Source organism: Euprymna scolopes, chromosome 3, assembly GCF_053919585.1.
Source record: "Euprymna scolopes isolate OS-2025 chromosome 3, ASM5391958v1, whole genome shotgun sequence".
NCBI classification, from domain to species: Eukaryota; Metazoa; Mollusca; class Cephalopoda; order Sepiida; family Sepiolidae; genus Euprymna; species Euprymna scolopes.
Window position 1 is genome coordinate 73649551 of NC_136484.1, and position 15113 is coordinate 73664663.

The window sequence follows — 15113 nt, forward strand, 5'->3', positions numbered from 1 at the left end:
TGTTTTAAGAAAGGACTGTACTGTCTTTACAACAGTGTCGTTGGAATTGTCCAACATCATCTGGAATCTGACTTTCTCTGCTTTGAACGCCTCTGCAATAGACTTGAACGGTAATTTTAGTTTTGATTGTTTGCTATATAGAGCAACATTTGACAATCCTGGAGGCAAACCTAGCCATTTCCTCATATATCTGTTGATTTTCGCTTTGATTGCCTCAACCGTACTCATAGTTACTTCATATATGATAGGCACCGCCAAAACTGGAGGGGAGGTAAGTACTTTTTGACGGACCGTCTTTTTAAAAATCTACCAAAAATCAGGTAATTATCCGATCAATACGAAATTTTCAGCGATTATTAAGAGAAGAATGAACTTTATAACAGTGTACTTATTTTTCATAAACGATATATATATATATATATATATATATATATATATATATATATATATATATATATTTGCTTACAACCCCCCCTTGTTTTGAGAGGGTACAAATATGCTTAAAATAATCATCTGAAACTGAACACAACATATTGTGTTGTTGTAAGGGACAGAATTATAGATTAAAAAAAATTGTTTGCATACCTTATTTTGACGTCTGAATATCAGAACTTCGATTGTGTTTAATTATCCCGCTTTTGAGTTTTGAAGTGTGAAATTCGGTGAAATATGTTAAGTAAAATAATCAATTTAAGTTAAGCAAAACAAACAAAAAATTTTTTTTTTTATATTTATACGAAAAAAGCCATTTTAAAATCTTTGATGAATAAATTAGCAATTTTTTTTTAGCGAGCCGAATAATGCATGACCATTATTAAACAGGGCATGCTTTGAAGAATCGATAAAAAAAAAAAATTCGATAAATATTGTGCCCTTTGTGTTAAAAATAGCATTTTTTCGATCCCGTTTGAAAACATTTGCCGCCTTTCGACTATGGTGGACCAAACGCGCTGAAATATTTTTTTTTTATTCTGCTTTAAATTGTCCCCCCCCATTTTGGGGAGCCTGGCCACCACACACATACACATTAAAAACCAAACTCATACAAATAGTCACCCATCTGGTACTGGCCAGCCTCAGCGTTAATAATACATTGAAATTTTCGTCACTGAAAAATAAGTTTTTTGGGGGCCTGTTTGGTCTTCCATAGTTTGCTTTTTATTAAACACAAACGTAAACATTGTCGATCTAGACTCTAGATCGACGTGAAGTAACTGGTTGCCTATATGAATAAGTGGAATTATTTGAAATCCAGGTACTTATATTATAATATTTTTGCATATTCTGATAGAAAATCATCCTAAATCTTAGTTAGACAACAAATAAATAAATTAATTAGTTCAAAAACCTTTTCTTTTTTTTTTAAAATATTTATGTACTTTTTTGTGCAAGACAAAAATTTTCAATTGTTAACTTTTTGGGAAAATTTAACATTTAAAATTTAATTAAAAATAGTAGAAAAAGTTTTACATTATTCTGTTTTCTATATGATAAAATTCAGGGTTTTATCTTTCTGGAAAAAAAAAGTTACTCAGAAATAATGGATTTTAATAAATGTAATTTCGTTTTAAAAAACAACAACAACAACTTGATTTTGCGACCATTTTTGGCGGTGTCTAATATATGAGAAGAGGCCATAAAAGAATTGGGATGAGCATGCGTTGAAGACACCATCCCTTGTATTTACCTTGAAGTGGACAGCGCCCGATAATCTTTAGACTCTCATCGACGGTTTTTCTTGTCACTTTAACCTGATTGGAGCCTTTCAAGGGGTTATCGTACCATCTTCCCAAGCTTTTTATCGGTTTTCTGAGACAGTAGGAATTTTCTGACCACCCACTGAAAAACAGATATCTTCATGCACTTTTCTTTTTCTAAGAGAGAGGCTTCTGGACTTCTTAGGCTTGAAAGTCATTCTGGACCAAACCATCATTTCATCCATAATGCTGAGTAACTCGCGGGTGTCAGCTTCTTTTGATGTGAGGATCGTGGTATCGTCCATATAAGCCTTTAATGGTGACATTTCGCATTCTTTGCCTAGTAGGGCTTAGATTGTTTCCTGCTGCTTTGAGTATTACTTGCATCGCTAAAACAAAAAGTATAGGCGATACTGTACATCCCATTGCAATTCCCACTTCAAGTCTCATCCAGTTTGTTATGTAGTCATTTGTGGTAAACCGCATGTGAAACCCATCGAAATACGTTGCAATCATCTTGCGTATTCCTTCTGGGATGTGGTGCATTTGAAGGGATAGTTGCATCATTTGATAAGACACTAATCCAGATGCATTAGCTAAATCGAGCCAAATCACGTCCAAGTCAATCTTTTTTATTTTCGCTCTTTGGATAGCCTCCCATATCACCATACTCCCATGTTCCAGACAACCTGCTATTCCAGGGATACTACCTTTTTGCACGAAATATCGATATATTTGTTTGATAGTAGGTATTTCGTTATTCTTGAAGCCATTACTGCGAAAAATATTTTTCCTTCTACATTAAGAAGTGAGATTGGCCAAAATTGATTTATAGCTTCTGCGTTTTGCTCCTGAGGTATGTACATACCGTCTGCATTCATCCACTGGTTACTGACATGACGGTTTTTCCATGCTAACTTCAAGTTAATATAAAGCCGTTTAAGTACTTTTGGGCATCTCTTGTAATATAAAAAAGGGATTCCATAAAGGCCTGGTGCAGATTTATTTCTAGCTTTAAAGACAACGCGTTTTACCTCTTCATACGTCAATATGTTCATATTAAACTTTTTTTGAGGAATTTCTGGCCATATCAATTTGCTATTTTCTTCCAGTGGGATGTGCCAGTTGTGGTCTGAGTATGTGTGTCTTAGATGGGTTTCTAAGACATGTTGTTCTGTTTTTAGTACTCCTGCTTTTGGTCGTTCAAATAGATTTGGGGTATATTTATATGGTCCTTGAATGAATCATTCGCGCTCTTTTCTCCGCTTCAGTCGTTTTTCCCTGATGCGTTCTGCCTTGCTAAGAGCGCTATGTCTATCTTTGAGATCTTTCCAGATCTTTAATAACCTCACTTTTTCAAAAAGATTTGAAACGCAGAGTTGTCGTTTCAGATGTATTTTCTTATTCCTAAGATCTGCCATCTCCCCCTGCCATCTATTTTTCTTGACGGGTGGTTTAGTTGATTTCACTTTCTCACCATACAATGCAATGCAAATGTGGTATATAATATTACCGACTCTTCTAACCGTTGATCATACTTATTTCTATCCAGTTCTTTATATAATGAATTGCTTATTGTATGATCAAGCATACACTATTCTTCCGAATTGTCAGCCAGTGGAAATTTGATTCTGGGGAGTTTCAACTCACCCACTGGCCCAATTGCTTGGATATCCTAGGCACTGTGGGTTACGTCCTGGCCTTGGTGTTCCGACGTCTTATATATAATAATACAAAAGGGACTTTTTTGTGTATGTGTGTGTGTGTGTGTGTGCTCATTCCTATGGACTCCAAAACGGCTAAACCGATTTTTATCCAATTTCACAAATATACTTTATGTATCTGGCAGACTTCTTATACAGGTTTTGTATCTGAGTGTCTTTGATAAGTATCGATAATCGATAGTAAAAAAAATCAGATGAAAGAAGAAACAGGCGATTTTTATCAAAGTTAACACCTTATACAGCTTAACTTCACAAGTGCATTTGAGAAGTTTTATTACCACACAAGCATAAAGGCCTGGAGTATAAAATCAAGAGTAGGTTCTTTGATATGACAGGGGCGCATTCAAAACGAATGTTTCTGTTGAAAGCACAATTGAACCATGATACTTGACTTTTTAATGCAAGTCATTATATATAAAAATAATTTTATAAAATCAACAGTAGGTTCTCTACAGTGCAATGTAGATTACAATGTCAATACACTAAATGGACTAAATCACTGCAGGGAGGCATGAGAATCTTCCTCCTGGCGCAAAAGAAAGACATCAGATATAGACCCTGTTTATACATAGCCCGACCCTACAACAAATGATATAACTGGCTACTACTTTAACATAATGCAAAACACTTTGTAAATAAACAAATAAAGTATTGTAGGAATTGTAGTTCATGTAGATACTTTTTTTACAAGGGGGTCACACTTATCAAGGCGCAAGACTATTCGAGGATAAGGATTGATACCTGTCAGGTGGCTAGTGAGACAAGACTGTGATGATCATTAATAGAGGAAATCGGTAGGATTTGATTTTTTAAGAGGGTTGCTCAATAAGAATTTGTTTACATTGAATTTGAAAGGACCGTGCTATATTCGACTGTGAAGCAACTCCACAGTATAGTGTTCTACAGACAAGAAGGTCGAGGAAAGGAGTTTTGTTCATGAAATGTTCGTTTGGTTTTAAGTATCATTCAGTAGCTGCACTTGTCTCTGTGGCCTGGTGGTTAATGATTATTGACCGAATGGTTTTTGGTTCAATCCCAGATTTTAGATGGGTGCTGATCTAGCAAAACTGAAAAGCTGTGATATAGCGAAACAGTCTGTGGATCAGTATATATATATATATATATATATATATATATATATATATATATATATATGTATATATATGTATATATATATATATATATATATATATATATATATATATATATATATATATATATAAACTCGAGTCTTAGACTTCCGGTTCGTTGACTTTCATGGTTCTTGTAGGCTGTGACGTTGTTTTGCTGTGGAATTTATTATATATATATATATATATATATATATATATATATATATATATATATATATATATATGTGTGTGTGTGTGTATGTGTGTGTGTGTGTGTGTTATTAAACATTAAATTAAAAGATTTTTTCCTTATAAAAATGCACTGAAACTGAGTGAATACCACTTTGTGATATCGATAAATAGAATGTTATGTTTAAAAAGAGATGAAAAGAAAATAGAAAAAAAAAAGAAGACGAAAGAAGTTGGGGCAAGAAAAAAGACATTTGGTTCAACTAGCTTGTTTAATGATTGTTATCTATTTGCCATGTAAATGCAAATTATGTCTTCGCCAATTTATACCTAGCAAATGATTATTAGTTGTAGAATTTATTTTTGTCTATTTATTTGCATTTTAAGGTAAGAAGTGCAAAGTTCATATAACTCCCTTATTCAGACGATTGTTCACTCACAGTTTGGTTTATTATGTTCACAACATACTGTAAACATATGGATTCTCGAATTTAAGAATGGTTAGAATGCATGCTGGAACAAAAGCTTATCAAGAGACAACATCTTTTATAAAGTTTACAAGTTAATTCATATTTCTAAAAACTGAAAGGAGTGAAGTATGCTTTTTTTCTAATGAGTCACCACCAAAGCTAAAAAGATTGTTAAAATACCCTCTTTCCGATGAGATTGGAAAGGGGTGTGTAGATGAAGCGGAACATAGAAAGACAGGAAGCAAAAGCAACCGCACCACATCTCCGGCTCTGATGTCATTTATAGGGCTGGGAAAAGGGTGGAGAGCTTGTACCTCCACAATTCCTCATGGTTGTTGAGGGAATGGGGAATAAAAAGGAGGGTCCTGCCATCTTTAGTTCACAAAATGTAGTCTTTTAGGGATTCCAAACTAAACCTTTTATTTAATCAGAGATTCTCAATTCGTGTTCCATGCCTTAAAAAGATCTTAATCAATTATTTGTATTTTTTAACGCTTTCTTTGACCTCATAAGCTCTAGGTAAATTCAACTTCAGGATGTTTCTTGAACAATACTTATATCCACTAGGCCATGTCCAATCTATGGCGAAGGAAACATAAGAAAGCAAAAAAAATTAACCTATGTTGTTAATGGTCTCGTTTCTTTGAAAGCAAACAGATATGTGAGACGTATTGTGTACGAGACAGGAAATCCAGTAGGTAAGGGGGGGGGGGTCGATATTCCATTTTGGTCTCTTATCTGCTGGAGGCAATTTTTCAAAAATTAATGAGTGTTTCTTTGCAACTCATGTGGAGGTAGCGTCTGAAACCAGTTCATAGAGTGCACGAGTAGAACACAAATAGATCATGATAATGATTGCTTCTTAGGATTAGTTTGTTTACTGTATGACATATCAACAGTTTTGGTGTTATTTAAAGCTGAAACAAATGCCTATTGCAAACGAGACATCGTAAACGATTAGTTAAGCAGACGTTGCTGTTTCAACACAAACTGGGAGGAAGTAGAGTGTGGGTTCTTATCTACTTGTTTCCCCACAAAGGCAAAGTTTGACACAAGATCAGTTTATAATGTGGGGTGGGGGAATAGATAAAAAATTATATTAAAAAACATATGGAAAATAGATAAAAAAAAAAACGGTATTTACCGACTAGTTGTATCCTGTTAAAAGTTTCTTCCAGATAATTTTAAATACAAAACAATCGGTCTTTATCTACTTTGATTTCATTTTAAAGAAAACATAGCTACCTGCCCATATCTACTTTTCTCCTCATCAGAGCACAGTTAGACACAAGGTCTACTTTTAAACTTAAAAAAAAACATGGCTGTGTTTTAAATTGGATATTTTATTTGATAATTTAAAAAATGAAATCATGTTGAGATGAGATCATGAGTTTTTTATTATTATAAAATAAAAAAAAAACATGTGCAAGTGAACTGAAATTTGTTCCTTTATAATTTATATTAAAAAGTATCCAGAAAAAAAAAACAATGTGTTGTCTGTTGAATTTTCATTGAAAAAAAATGCAAATTTTAAGATTACTGTTTTTTAGCTTTAAAAGGTTAAAAAATAATTTACGAAAAGAATTGTTTTAAATTCGTCGTTATTTGTATTATTTTATTTTTTTATTCATTTTATTTATGTCTTTACAAAATTTTCAACTACCATGGAATTTCCACGGGTTTTGCTTGTTATTAATATTACTACTACTACTACTGATACTAATAATAATACTGCTACGGCATCATATATTCGTAGAACATTAAATTACATTTTTTATTCATGTGGCTATGAAAATCGACAGTCAAAAACAGAGCACTCCTAAAAGTTAACATTCTGTCTCTAGTGAAACTTATCTGACTCACTATTTCAAAATCTATTATCACCAAATAGCACGTGATCTTGTTCTACCAATCACAGCTTTGTATTTCTAGGCCACTATTTACTCTCTAACACACTCTTCTAAAATATGCTCAAATATTTACTACAAACTTTAAAATAGTTCTTACACAATTTGGATTTATTTTGTTGATATTAAATTACAAATGTAAACATGAATCTTTGTTTTTTTTTTCTTCATACTAATTATAAAGTGATAGGCGTTAGGTAATCATGGAATACTCAGATACTGTACAAACATTGCTGTATATAAGTGGATATAAACCAGTAAATTATAAGTTTTCTCTATCTCTCCTAGCCCAGTCTAATAATATCAAATCACCAGTGACAATGGCACAAAGACAAAAAAGGTATACATTTAAATGAATAATACTATGATCGACTACAATAACAGACACTTTAAGAATGCAGTAGTGTATGGAGCCTCTTTTGTATAATAACTGGACAAAAAATAATAATACAAACTCGAAACTTAGTTTTTAATTAAATAACAGTACTACTTGTAGTGATATTTCAGTTTGGACGATTCCAATCTTCATATTTCTTCCTTGCATTTAATATTACCTTCGACTGGTAATAAGCAAAGAGCGAGAGAGACGAAAATGAAATTGATATCACATAAAATAAGAATGAAGTGGTGCAAAGCACATACAATAATAGAGGTGATTGAAATTAGGTAAACCGAAAGCGCTCAAGCAGTTGGTATAAACAAGTGTTAATGAAGAGGCCTCATTTAAAAACATTTTGTAAAAAATGAAGCAAATTTGGAGGAATCAAAAATTCCAAGTTTAGTTTCTCAGACCTAGCATGTGAATTGAGCAACACAGTTTATCTTGAGGCAAGTGTCCTTCTGATGATCTCGAGTTTCAGTGGAAGAGAGAGAGAGAGATAGGAAAGCACAATTCTAAATTGCATCAAGAGAAAGACTTTTGCAATAGAAAAAATATACAAGTTCTTTCATGCATAAATATCAAGGGTTGTGTGTATGCTCGAAATAGATATGATTAGACATTGTTTGGTAAAGGTCAAATAGACAGCAATTCGTTATGATTTATTCTAGCATTTTCTCCTATCGGGTTACAATGAAGATGAAGAAAAGGCAACAAAATATTATCTAGATTGGTTTAAATAATAATAGGACTTGGGATATGACTTTTTCATGAAGTTCCTATTTACTGGCCAAAGTATGACACAAGGTCAGTTTTTTTTAGGTAAACATATCTAACATGCAAAAAACAGGCAGGATGGATGGCCCAAAATAACTTCTAACCAGTGTATGCATTCAAATTGGAGGAACACCCAACCATATTTAAACTGTCTACTTTTCTTTTAATATTTCTCAAAAATAGAATTTATACTTGAATCTTTGAAGCATACAATCAGAGATTTAATCACGGACTCACCAAACCTCAACATGCCACTGCATCTGGCTACAAATAAAACAGATACTACACTTTGATCTTAATCCAAAGGCTAAAAAGTATGATCAAGAATTCAGTGAGGACTCTAGTTAAAGAATATGATGCTTGTGTGATTGAAAGATACTCGTATCAGATGAGAAATGAGTATGAGTGATGGATACTCAAGGCTCTGATTGGTTAAGTCAGATGATATGGGGTTCAACAGTTAGTACTTTTGAAATAGTCAGGTGATTATGTTTTAAGTCAGATGCAGTGCTAGCAGTAAGTAGTCACGGGAATAACTTTTTCTCATGATTAACCGATTGTACAGCATAAAGTCTTGGGAATTTATGAAGCAATTAACTTAAATGGAGGTAAATTAATCGATGCATAACATTCAGTTTAATCTATATATGTAAAATATATAGATTAAACTGAATGTTATGCATTGATTAATTTACCTCCATGTAAAGTATATGGCATAATCACGTTGACACACCGGTTCCTGTCAGATCACCAAAGTTAAGCAATGTTTAGCCTGGTCATTACTAAAATGGGTGACCAATTTAGGAAGTCCATGTGCTGTATGTAGGAGGACGTCGACACCTTCCTGCAAAAAGTTGCAAAAAACTAACGTCGTCATCTCCCCTAACGGGGATATACATGCGACTGGGGACCGCTTGTGAATTTCATACTTTCATGAAACTTCTTCCTCCAGAGAAAGCCGGTTAAACCCTGAATAGGGTTGGTGCTGATTGCACACACACACATATATGTAAAGTAATAGCGTTGGTGTGTGTGTGTACAACACTCCTACAACCCACAGCACTGGACTGATCATGACCAAACCTGGCATGATGATGGTTCCCTACATAGGGACAGTGCGTACCATTTTCCAAGGTCATGATTAAAGGTCAAGGCCATAGCCTATATATATATATATATATATATATATATATATATATATATATATATATATACTTTCCTACAGCTAACACCACTGGACCGAGCATGACCAAACCTAACATAATGATAGTCTCCGAGTTTGGGATAGTGCACACCATGTTCAAGGTCAAGGTCAAAGGTTAAGTTCGGGACTTTGCTGTTTGGTTGAAGCAGGTATACCAGCGTACAGCAAAGTCCTGTGTGTGTATCTTTGCTAGTGTCTTATATGTTAGCATATGTTGAGTGGATTTTAGAAATTAATTTCCAACTTAGTCTATCTCTGACCAGATCTATATTCATCCCCCCCCTTCTTTCAAATACGTCCGTATCACTTTATCCCATGTTTTGGCCGTCCTTTTCTTGGCTGTTGACCCATTTACATCAGCTGTTCTACATACATTAATCTAAGAACACTCATTTATTATTTCAAACTGACTATATTAATCAAGTCTCATGTTTGGTGCACATCTCACTATACTATCCATATTTAATTTTCCTTTGAGATCTGTCTTTAATACTCAAATTACATATCTGTTGTATCATTCTCATTTTATTTTCTTCCATGAAACACATGTGTCACTAATGCGTTTTCGTTTCCATACATGCTCACATTACGTACACTTGCTTCACAAACTATTCTCCTGGTAACACTCTGTTGGATAGTAATAGTAATGTGTACAGAATGCTTTAAAGTACTGCAAAACGTTAAGTTGCATCTGAGTACTTTTACACAAACTGAGCAAAGGAGCTTTCCTCTTTCTGTTTTTTTTTTTCAACATGTTATTTTCTACATTCCATTTTTATCCGAGGTGAATGAAAGACGGTGGATTTCCACTTCACTACTTTTCGCTAAATTATTTTTTTGCATATCATTGAGTAGAAATGATAAAATAATCTAAAGAGACTAAAACGTTGTTGACAAGTCAGTTATATAATAAAGTTATATAATAAAGTTATATAATAAAGTTATATAATAAAGTTATACAAAATATGCTTGGATTATCGAATAGAGTGTATATTTTATTAACGATTAATTCTATGGGTGGTATTTATATGAAGTAACATACTTTTATGTACACATTTGGACTCAACTCATAATATAATTTTCTGACATAACAATCATTATCAAAATAGTGACAAATTTAGTGAAATTAGTTCATCCAACCAACATTCATTGAATTAAAAATTTACCATACCGTAAAAGATCTGGCTTTTCCGAAAACTATTCAAAATAAGTTGCATGGGTAAACGAAATATTTGCTATTAAACTGATATTTTTGTACAACTTACTTAGATCTACAATAAAATACAACCGAATTCAGTTTTTAGGAGAATGAGTTCGTATTCAATTTGCAGTGCGATAGAATGACATGTATTCAATGTAGCCAACTTCAACCTCAATCGCCACCTCAATATGGGTCCAGAACTAGGAGCATGCTTTTTCCACATGCGCCAGCAGGAGCTTGACGAATATTCAGCAGATGACGGCGATCAGGCTGGCTGTGGTCTTGTGGGAAGTCATGTTGGTGATATTCTTGGCGTATGATCAAACAAAGTAGTCCAGTGAATTCATGTCGGGTGAGAAGGGAGGGGTCCAGTGAGAGAAGGGTACAAAGTCGTAGCACTCCTTCTGAAGACAAGCTTGGGTCTCCTTGGACTTTTGGGCCGACATCGTTCTGTTGTAACACCCAGGGTCTGCCAGTGGCCATCTGATTGCACTAGGGGATCACCACACTCTTTAGCACATCTAGGTACACTTTGGTGTAGATTTTCAAGCCGACTATGAAGGTGTGAGGTGGCATAGTGTGGACCTCACTTGAAACCACACCAAAGACCATAACTGTGGCCGGAAACTTTATTATCGTCAATCTGGGCATGCCCCTGTTATTCGTGGCAATCCAGTAATGCATTTTGAGGATACTGGCAATGGTCTTGTTGTCATAACAGCATAAGAGCATAAGTTGTATAGCGACGCATCTCCAATATCGCTCATTGAACATTGTGTCATTTTCAGGCATGATAAAAGGCTCCTATCGCTCTTGGAATTTGTACACAATGGCCAACTAATAGATGGTCTGCAACAAAAAAAGAAAATTCGGTTTTCATCAAATGGAAATTGAATCATGTTGTCTTTTCCAGGACAACAGTTTTATCGTTCCACTCTGTACTATATGTTAAGTTTAAGTATAAATTGAACCTTGCTCTTTTGGCCTATTAACAAACACCAATATTTATGTCGAATATGTCGAATGTCGATTATATGAGAAATGTAAATATGTGCAGACAATTTCGATACAAATTAAAAAATATATTCAAATAAATTTTTTTTAAAATTATAATTCTTTGTTAAAATTCAAATTTATTTAAAATATTTTAACTATTCTGAGTCCATTTTAGGCATGGTTTGGTTGTTTTGTTTTATGCTATATCAATGGTGCATTTTAGGTTAGGAAGCCAGTGTCTTTAGATAGCTGTATTTGATAGCACCAGATTTAAGGTATGGCCAAAATTGTGTGCTTATTACAAAATTGTGTGCTTATTAAAAAATTGTGTGCTTATTACAAAATTGTGTGCTTATTACAAAAATAAAGTAAAACAAATTATACAATAAACATAATTCAACATAATTTTATTGTATTATGGAGAAAGGCAAAAAAACTCATATGGAAATTATTTCTTTTAATCTAATTTTAAAAAGCTTGAATTTTGTGACGACATTTTTTCAAGCTAAAATAATTAAAACACATCACGTTTTGAATGCAACCGAAATCAACTAAAATTTAAAAACTTTTACTAAAACATCAAATAATTACTCAATTACTGAAGTGTGAAAGTTTTTTTACAAAATATTACATGGTGCTTATTTAGAATTACACTTATTAAAAAAGTACAAGAAAATATTTACGATGTATGTACTAGTCATAGAACAAAAATGTCGTATTCCAAAAATAAAAATTTCACGTAAATTTATCAAGCAGTTTTTGTAACTAAGAAAATATACATTTATGATTTTTAGCTATTTTAATACTATGTATTGATAATAAGACATTTTGTCTTCCTTTTATTTATTCACCATGGCTGATGAAAAGCCTACATCATACTTCGTCTTAAAATTTGATTTTCTTAGTTAAAAAAAACAAAAAAACTACTTAATCAATTTACGTAATTTTTGGAATATGACATCTTTGTTCCGTGGCGAGTACATACATTATAAAAAAAAATTTCTGCATATTTTTTTAATCAAGTATAATTCTAAACAAACACCTATTACATCCGCTATGAAATAAATGTCCAATCTACATCACAATAATATCGAATTAGAAACCATTTTTTTCTTATTTGATGTAAATACCTTTTTTATTGTTAAAAACATACATTTGTATTAGCTGCATTATTCAGAGTACTGTTCTCATCTTGAGTGTTATTTTCACAACATTTGAGTCAATTTAACCTCTTACTTTTTTCAACGATATCTTGCCAAACTCGGGAATCTTTCTGTTGACTTCGGGAATCTGTACCGAATTTTGAACAAAACCTTGTATTTAATTCATAAGGATAGCATGATCTCCACTCGTCAGTCATGACCGTGTAGAAGTCTTAAGTAATTCACATTTGTATTCTTAGTGTCGCTTTCACTGAAGATTGAACTGTCAACCTCCAGAGAGTGTTGCATAGAAGTGAATTTTACTTATTACATGATCCATTGCGACAAGGTTTCACCAGAAAAAAGACTGTGAAAATAACACTGAAAATGAGAACAGCAGTCCGAATAATCCAAATTATCAATCCTTATCTAAAAATATCAGAAACATAAAGAATATGCATATCACAAATTATGAATTTCGTAAAAATTTAATGAATTTTATTTCTTTTTTCATCTTCGAGAGAAACGGGATAGTAAGGACTTGTGTGTACGTAAATGAAAATTTAGATAACAAAAAGAAAATAGGATAAACTTTAGCCGGTTGAAATCGAACTCTAAAATTTTATCTGTGATTTTTTTTTTTTGGCAAAACTCCAAATTTTCAGTTTGAAAATAAATTTCTAAAATAACTCATTTACATGGGGTGTCAACTTACATTTCGATGTCCAACTAGAAAGATATCCGTTGCAGAACGGTTGCACATATTTGAAAGTTTATTTTTACTTTACGAGGGAAAAATTAGATACAAGATCGGTTTTTAATATGGGGAAAATCCAGTTTCTTAAAAATGGCCACTCTTGATTTGGGACAAAACTTAAAATTACGTCTGTCTAGAAGAATTTCTCCTCCTTGTTACAATTTAAAAAATTAAACACAATCTCCCAAAATGGGTGGAGAGTGAAGATATCGGTCATCACCCCTGATTATCCTACTAAATACTTTTTGATCTATGCGTACAAGCACTTTCTCAATTTCATTATTTGTCTATCATTTTCAACATTGACCATAGTACCGCATTTACTCTATGGACTACTTTGTTGAAAATATCCCAATTTTATTTCATATTGTTTATCTCATCTCACCGGCGTCCATTATATATACATAAACAAAATAAAATTAAAATTGTTGAGGATATTCAAGTAATATATATATATATATATATATATATATATATATATATATATATATATATATATATATATATATATATATATATATATATAATACTAAAACTCTATGGATCTTGTATGTTTGCAATCAGATTTCCGGTTTTCAACATCCGGTTGCGCATGCGTAAATAGCAACGTCTTCAATCCGTTATTCCAATTCCGGAATTTTTATATCGCTTTTAATACAAACAATTTCATTTAATTTGATCAAATAGTTTTTTGTTTTTTTTTTAACGGCTAAAAACATTCAACTTCGTAAAGTCTGTCGCAGTTTCAAAAAAACTTCTCCCTTTTAAAAAACAAAAGTAAACAAACAAGAAAAACAACACTCATTATTAATAGAAGCAGCGGCGGTGAAAGAAAACACCTCTCACTTTCCCTCTAATAGATTTCAACACTCCTACTCCCTCTGTTTTCGTTACGTACGCGAGAAATCTTTAATTCATGTCATTATAAATAAATAATTCTATAAAATCAACCGTAGTTTTTTGTTTTTTTTTAACGGCTAAAAACATTCAACTTCGTAAAGTCTGTCGCAGTTTCAAAAAAACTTCTCCCTTTTAAAAAACAAAAGTAAACAAACAAGAAAAACAACACTCATTATTAATAGAAGCAGCGGCGGTGAAAGAAAACACCTCTCACTTTCACTCTCATAGATTTCAACACTCCTACTCCCTCTGTTTTCGTTACGTACGCGAGAAATAGTTACGTGTATGTGTGAGAGAGAGAAAAAGGGAGCGATGTAAAACTGGATAGAGTTATCCCCCTTAACTAATGCAGACCTTTTTACTAGAGGGCGTTATTACAAAAAAATTTCTTTTTCTTCTTCCCATGTTTTTTAAAGTCGTCTGCTTACATTTCCAAACGGAAAGCTGAATCGGTAAATGCACACATTTCTATTACATTAAATAGTGTTTTACTTTGTTGTTTTTAAACAGCAAATACTTGAATCATATGTTTTATACATATTAAATCCATTTTTTAAATCCAATATATTTTTTAAATCCAATATTTTAAATTCATCAGAAGTTTTTACACAAAAACGGAAAGCCGCATTGCTAAATGCACACGTTTCTATTACATTAA